The sequence below is a fragment of the Lygodium microphyllum genome, chromosome 17 (genome assembly GCF_053477565.2).
Source record: "Lygodium microphyllum isolate KBCC chromosome 17, Lygodium_microphyllum_v1.1.10, whole genome shotgun sequence".
Taxonomy (NCBI): domain Eukaryota; kingdom Viridiplantae; phylum Streptophyta; class Polypodiopsida; order Schizaeales; family Lygodiaceae; genus Lygodium; species Lygodium microphyllum.
This window is the reverse complement of record NC_141151.1, coordinates 114,073,136-114,081,114: the sequence shown is the minus strand read 5'-3', so window position 1 is coordinate 114,081,114 and position 7,979 is coordinate 114,073,136.

The following is a 7,979-nucleotide window of genomic DNA, read 5'->3' as shown; positions in this document are numbered from 1 at the left end:
CTCTTGCTTATTGTTCGGGACTTGGAATGTGATAGGTTGGTCTCTAGGACCTAGCAATGATATGTTGGCCAGCTTTGTCTACACACGGGTCATGACGTGTGATGGGATAGGTGTGGCCTCCCCATCAAGTGTCCCAACACTGAACAACCCCAATGGAACAAATGGCTCATTTGCCAGACTAGAGGATGTCTTCCATCTAGGGCAATTGACAAAGGGATGAATGATCCCATACTCAATGCATCTTAGGTCAGTCTTATCTCTATTTGCTTGCTCCCTCTTGGGGTAGCGCAAAGAAACATGTCTTGGGTGATTGCCAACACATGATTGGCTCTTGGGTTTACCCTCCTAGGCCTCTGCCTCTCGCTCTACCTAACGCCAGCATCGGTACTATTTGGTAGTCCATAAGGACTACGTTGCCTTCTTCATTGTACGATACATAAGGGTTTACATAAGGATCTCATCCCCATTTGGATCCTCCACATAGTGGATTAGAGTATCGCTCAATGGATGGGTTGCATAGGGTCCAGGTGGTCTAGGGATGCATGTAGGGTTTATCTCCATCCTAGGGATGGTAAACTTATCATAATTAGGTGTTGGGAGGGCCAATGGGGCTCCCCTTCCCAAGATCTTTGGTGGCATGTTTGCAAGGTAGGGTTGACCATAGGGCTACAGGTATGGGAGTCTCTGAGGTAGGTGACAATGCATGGCATCATGGCCAAACCTAATGCAATTAGTGCAAGGTTGTGACCTAGGGTCCTAACACTCAGCTAGCATGTGGTTCTTGCCGCAATGCACACATTAGATGTGTGGGCGAGTTGTTGTTCTCATCATCTTTTGTAATTTAGCTATTTCCATCTTCATCTCTGATAGCTCTTGTCACTTGAGTCGATGCCCTTCCCTTTATCTTGAGTGCTTGGGCTTGGTGTTGAAGCCCTCTCGTAATCCTTGGCACTAGCCAGTTAAGCTCCTAGAGGGCTGGTCCTCCACTCTAATAGCTTGTTCAAAGACCCTCGCCACCGCATCTCATTGCAATCTTGAGTTACCAGCCAAGGCTTTGTAGAGCTCTTCACTTCATATTCCATTAATAAATACCATGGACACCGATCTTTTGATTGGTCTTTTGCCCTTAGGGATTCTCTTAAAGAGGATCCTCACATGGGTCATGTAATCTCGGATGTCCTCCTTCTCTCTCTGCTTGACGTTCATGAGTCGTACTAGTAGGTTATCGAGGTACCCACGTTCAAAAAATCTCTTAGTGAAGAGACTTTTGAAGCTATTGAAATTGGCTTGCTCCACATCATCTAGACTTATGTACTAGGTCTGATCATTGGACATTAAGCACAATCTGAAAGCTTGGGAGCATTAAGTAGAATTAGTGAGGCTATTGGCTTTGCAGACCTACTCAAACTGCTCCACAAATTTGTATGGGTTGTCGATTTCTTGGAATTTTCTACCATCTGGATTTTTGATTGGCTCTTAGAGCCTTGGTTGACTCCCAGCACTACCAGCAACGATGTTGCGAACGCTGCAGTGCTCTGTTCTACTGTAGTGCTATCTAGTAGCCACTTCATTAGAAGCTCACTTAGGGTGAGGTCTCCTTCTAGCACTCTCTCACCCTCTGTCCGATTTTTTCCTGCTAGGGCTAGCACTATTTTGATCTCTCACATTTCCATGCTCTGGCCTTTGTAGGTCTGCCACAGTGTTCTAGCTGGGTTTGATCATCGTATATACTCACAAGTTGCTAGATCACCTCAAGAAAGTCTCCTAGGTCAAGTTCCTTATTGCTTCTATGGCCTAGGCTATCCTCTTCCATGTCTAAGACTTCATGTTGCAACAAGTTGCTGATCAGGTTGATGAGGTCGCGTAGATCCACTTCCCTGATAGTGTCGGCCGTCCTTCCTGTGTCTAGCTCTTCAGTCACGTTCTTCGCCTCGTCCTACTTTTGGGGATTCACTTACCCATCTATGTCTTGAGATCTTCTCTTACTAGTGGGTCCCTTCAAGTTTTTATGTCTAGGTGATTTCCTTGTTAATTATAACAAGTCCTCAACTTACCCTCACTCTGAGTGTGGGTGTGTATGCTCTCTTTTCTATGCACTATTGTGTGTAATCAAACTTTCAGCTTTTCTTATGTGTATTTCGAGTGTAGAAAATTAGAATGAGTGAGAAAACAAAGTATTTGAATGGCTCTTGCACTCTAGTTTACGGGTTTGTCCTGTTCGGCTTATATGTTCGGTTTTTGTTTGCGGTTTTTGTTTGTTCTCACCAGTTCATGGGATTTCCCCTTGTGCCTTTCTCTCATTCAAGACTCATTTGGGGGTCTACGAATTCGCTTAATGGCACTAATAGACCGGATCACTAGATGGTCGACTATCGCCTTTACATCTGCATCTCGCTAATTTGTCTATTCCTTGCACTAGAAAGGAATTTCAAGTGTTTGTATGGTCTTTGGGGATTCGTACAGCCGATTCTAGGTGGCTCTAGTAGCCCAAGATCTAAAATTTTGGGAAAATTCAAACTCAGCCCAACAAGTCCGCATTGCAAGGGCCAAGTGAATGACTCGGATGGGTGGAATGGTCGGTGGGGCCAAGTGAAACTGGGCCGAATTTATATGGTCCAAGTGGCCAAGGGCTGAGTGGGTGTGGTGTCTGAATATGAGATTTGGATGGTCTGAGTGGCTAAGGGCCAAGTGATTGTGGTTGACTTAGACGAGTCAAGTTTGGATGCGTGGAGTGCTAAGTGTCCTAGTAAGATGGGCCATGTGGCCGAACACGAGGACTGAGGGCCAATTTTGGGGCTTGGCCCAGAATCACTCTCACTAGGATAGGGCCAAACACGACACGTTTTTTTAAAACGACGAAACACTCTTCAGGTCGAGTGACTATGGGCTTCAGACTTACCCACTACAAGTATACCCACACCTTATTTTTCATGCATACATAGGATCTGGAAGTGCAACGTAACCAAAATGTTGGGAGCTCATGCTCAACTTCCAAGACCCCATGGAATGCTAATTGTTCAAGCATTTCAAGGGAGCAGTAATGGCTACCTCTGACATAGCTGATGCACTATCCCTCTCTATGAGTATAGTGAGCTTACCTTGATGCCCGATTGAGTTGCTTCCCCTCTCAAGCACTGTGATAGCTCAACGCTTTGTGATGCAAGATCGAGCATCCTCAAGTCTCTTCCTCCAAGCTACATCCTTCATAGCCACGCGCGAGACGAGAGAAGAGAAGAGAAGAGAGGAGATGATGGAGGGCTTCATCTCCAAGATCCCTCACCCTCACTCACTCACACCCCCTTCCTCAAGCAGAAGTGAAGGAGAGAAGAAGAAGAGTCCACTTTTCCACACCCCAAAGAATGAGCTCTCATTCACTTTTTGAACTTTATATACATGCCCTAAAATCCCATGGGCATCCATCCCCTTTTTTACATGACCGACCATTGTGGCAATGTTGTTTTTCCCATTCCCTTTTATTTGGCCTATTTCTTTGATTTATGCTCGTCTACCCTCTTACAATTTTCATAGGAGGGTGCCTAGCACTCTTTCTTCAAAAATTGTGGGGTGCCTATCACTTAAAAATGCGCTTTTGCCTTTAGCTTCATTTTAGAGGCCATCCTTGTGCCTTCGTTGCTTGTTCTTTGTCTTGCTTCTTCCATTGCTTTTGTATTCTACTTCTTTTTCTTCCGTCTTGAGCTAGGGTTAAGAGCAGTGAAGGATCCAAGCTATCAAAGATTGTTAAGAGAAATTTTCATCAAGGATTCAAATCCAAAACTCAAGACTAAGTATCAAGATTTTTCCATACGAGGAGCTTGCCTATTAGAAGACAAGGCTATGTATTCTTGCAAGTCAGGAACTCAAAAGGAAAATACTTTAGGAAGCTCACGATTCTCTTTTTTTGGATCATCTTGGCTATGCTAAGACTCTTAATATAGACAAAAGAAGCTTCTATTGGGAAAGACTCAAGGGTGATGTATTCAAGTATGTCACCAAAAGCCTAAACTGCCAAGGAATTAAGGCTAAGCATGTCAAGTTACCAAGAAAGCTCTAGCCACTTGACATCCTCAAATGTAATGGGAGTATATCAGCATGGACTTCATAGTTGGATTATCCCCTGTACAAGGAGGATATAACTCCATAATGGTAGTCATTGATATGCCAACAAAAGTTACCCACCTTAAACCTGTAAAACATATTACAAGGCTTTCAATATTTCCAGGCTTTTCATTAAGGAAATTTTTAGGTTACATGGATTACCTTAGAGAATCATTAGCAATCGCAATTCTCTCTTCACTTAAAACTTTTGGAAGAGTCTGTTTGAAGCTCTAGAAACCCAACAACACTGCCTACCATCCCCAAACTGATGGTTAAAAAAAGTGGGTCAACCAAGTTATTCAAAACATACTAAGAACTTATTGTAATAGGAAACCCATATAGTGGATCCAATAGCTACCCTTAGTTGAATTTACCTACAATGCATCATACCATCAAATTATTCAAATGACTCCTTTTTAGGCACTATATGGGCAAGATTGTCTTACACCATTAATTATTTCTGATCCTACCTTGCAGGTAAAAGCATCTAGGCAAATGTTGGAAGAAATAGATCAACAAGTGAAAGCTATAATGAAAGATATTCAAGCTACCAAGGATCAAAAGAATGAATATGCCAATCAATGAAGGCAATAACACATTTTCAAAGAAGGTAACATGGTTTTCCTAGGATTTTGTCCAAAGCAAAGTTCCTTATATTTGGGGGAATTCAAGAAGCTAAGTTCTAGGTATTGTGAGCCATATAAGATGCTAAAGTATCTAGGACCAAATGTCTACAAGCTGTAGCTCCCTAATAACTTAAAAGTACATAATGAATTTCATGTTAGTCTATTGAAAGCTTATGTTCCTAACCCAGACCATATACTTAATGACCAACAAATTGTGATGTCAAGTCAAGGAGTCCTCAAACTTCAACCAAAATAAGATACTTGACATGCATGAGAAGACTCTAAGAAGCAAAACCCTTAGAGAGTATCTTGTCTAGTGGAAAGACTACCCTAAAGAGGATGCCACTTGAATTGACTAGAAATCACTATGTAACCAATATCCCCAATTTCATTTGAGATGAGGACATCTCGATTCCTCTAAGGGGAAGAGGATGTGACATCCCAACTTTATTTTCAATCTTCCCGACTTCTCAAAAATTGGACTTGAATAATTCTAAACTATTAAATAAAGGAAGTCTCAAGAAAAATAGTCCCAAGGATCATAACCCATCAGATTGATAGGAATTGTAGCCATCCATCATGAAAGTTCCCATATGAATGTGAGTCATGGGCCATAAGTCAAAATTGATCAAATGCATTTAAAACTTGGCAAAGCAAGACAAGTCACAAAGCTTTAAGCATTAAAGCTTTAAAAAAGCTCATGAAGAAAAAGAAGAAGAGGAGGAAAATGGCCTCATACTCCCATTTTTGGAGTTCTTGTTTACTAATGAAAAATCCTGAATTGTCCGTTTTTATTACAACTAACTCTAGCAATCTCCCCTCTTCTCAATTCGACAAGAGGCTTGGATTGAAGCAATATCATCCTAGAGCTAGGTGAATCAATCATGGCATCTCTCTAGTAGCCTCTAAGGACCTCAAAGGCAAAATTGCCAGCACCAGATTGCATCTTGAAAGCTTCTAGATTGCTGATTTGCTAAGATACCCCCCATAAAGAGATATTCTTCTTGGCCACAACCCTTCTTCTTCAATTTAACTATAAATACGAGGCATGAGGAGCTCTTGGAGAGTAGTCCAAGCAAGAGAGGAGAGACCCTTCTCAAAATTATAAAGCAAGAGAGGGAGTGGGGCAAGGGAAGTGTGAGGGCAAGAATTCTTGTCATGAAGACAAGGGGGATATTCCGCAAACTCTTGGAATTTAATCCTCCATCCCTTTTGTGAGAAATGCGGGATCTAGAGCATGGCAAAGGCGGAAGCTATGGAGGATGGAAGGAGAAGTGTGGACTCATGATGGAAAAGACACTGTTTGTTACACAAGTGAATTAGGTTCCAAGATTGAGACTTGGACTCATAAACACAGTCTTGTGTATGTGGACAATGACATTAACACTTCACTGAAAAGAAAAGAGTACAATCATTTTCATTAAGAAAAGGAAGCAAGTACAATGCTTTATAGGAAAGTAGGAAACTAGAGTAGGCACCATTGTGCATATGGGATAGGTTAGCCTGCATATCCTTGACCCTGAAGCTCCATACAAAGAGGCTGTTTGAGTGAGTGTGATTGCTGATTCTCAACACCCCTCCTCAATCACAACTAGAAAGGCACAAAGTGTGTAGAGGCTGTAATGAGAACCACCTGCAAAGTGTGGGCACACCACAAACATGGTAGACACCAGAGGCTGTTGCAGAAAAGGCTAAGTGTGGGCACCAAAACATGATGGACATCTAGAGGCTGTAACAGGGGCCTCACAAAGTGTACAGGGACTGTAATGCCAAGTTACATAAGGAGTTTTACAAAGCTTATGGAAGGAAGCATTAGGGCAAGGAAGTACAAGGCTTTTAAAACAGTCTATCAAAGTTATGAGAGTAGAAGGACTGATGAGTCTTGTCCTTCCGATCCTGGTGGTCTTCATCTTCATCTTCTTCTTCATCTTTTGGTCCATGGTCTTCTTCTTCTTTCACAGCTGCAAGATAGGCCTTTTGGGACCTCTTTCTAGCATGACAGAACTTTTCAGTATGTCCGGTCCTTTTGCAGAAGTCACAGAAGAGCGGTTCCTTTTTACCTTTGTATTTGTTGTTTACATATAACATTTGTTCATCCTTTTAAGTGCTGGGCTCTTCTTTGCTTTTAAGTTTCTTTTCTTCTTCTAGTAGTGATGCCTCGATATCAACAAGTTCAGGATTTGACATGTTGATTAAAGTTGTTGATATATTATTATATTCAAGATGCAAACTCTTAAGTAGAACACCGATGCAAACATCTTCATCCATTTTAATGTTGATTCCTCCAAGTTGGGTTAGGAGTCCTTCCATGCAATTGAGATGTGTGGCAAGTGATGTGCTAGACCTCATTTCGATCCTGAAGAACTCAATCAGGAGACCATACTTTGATGATTTAGATTGTGCACTGAACAGGGTGTCAAGTATTTTCCATGTATCCTGTGAAGTCTCACAGTTATCCACATGGTGGATATAACTGTCATCAAGCTCTAGTTTGTTAATGGCCTGGGCTCTGTCATCATTCTTTTGCCAAGTAGTTGCAAGGTCCACGTCCCAAGGTTTCTTCTCTTTGCCATTTGTGATGGCCCAGAGACCCTTTTTCATCAAGATGAGCTTGATGCGGGTTTGCCAAGTGTGAAACCCGACTCCTTTGAATCGAGCATTTGGAGAGTCTTTTCCCATGTTGAGGTTGCAAGATCAGCAGTAAATCAACACCAGAATTCTGAGATTTTATCAGTAGAAGAGCCGAATGCAGTGTGTCAAGAGACACAGTTAATGACAGTGTAAAAACACACTATGTCAGTGTTGATGTTGAGCTTGATTCTAGATTCTTCTTGTTCGGGATTGTTCGGTCATTCTTCAATCTTCTCAGGTCCTTTCCCTCCTTGATTTGATGCTAGGTCAATGGATTAGAGTGACAGAGACTTGGGTTGAGTGTCAGGAGAAAGAAAAACTGAGAAAAAAAAGCTTGAGAAATTTTGGCTATGGTGGAATTAGGGTTTCTGAGACAAGGGCCTGGTTTTTTCAACATTGCAGGAGCTATACTTGATCCTTTTCAAAAAATTTTACATGCCTAGGAAGATGAATTCATGGGCTATCAAAGCCCTATCATAATCAACAAGATCGTGGACTGTATGAAGCACGCAGGCACGTCGAACAAATTCAGCACAGTTCAGGATAGACTTTTGCGATTTCTGCAATGCTGGGGCTAGGGCGCAGCAATGTAGTCGATTTTCATGCCAAGATGAAGCGCCTTGAGTA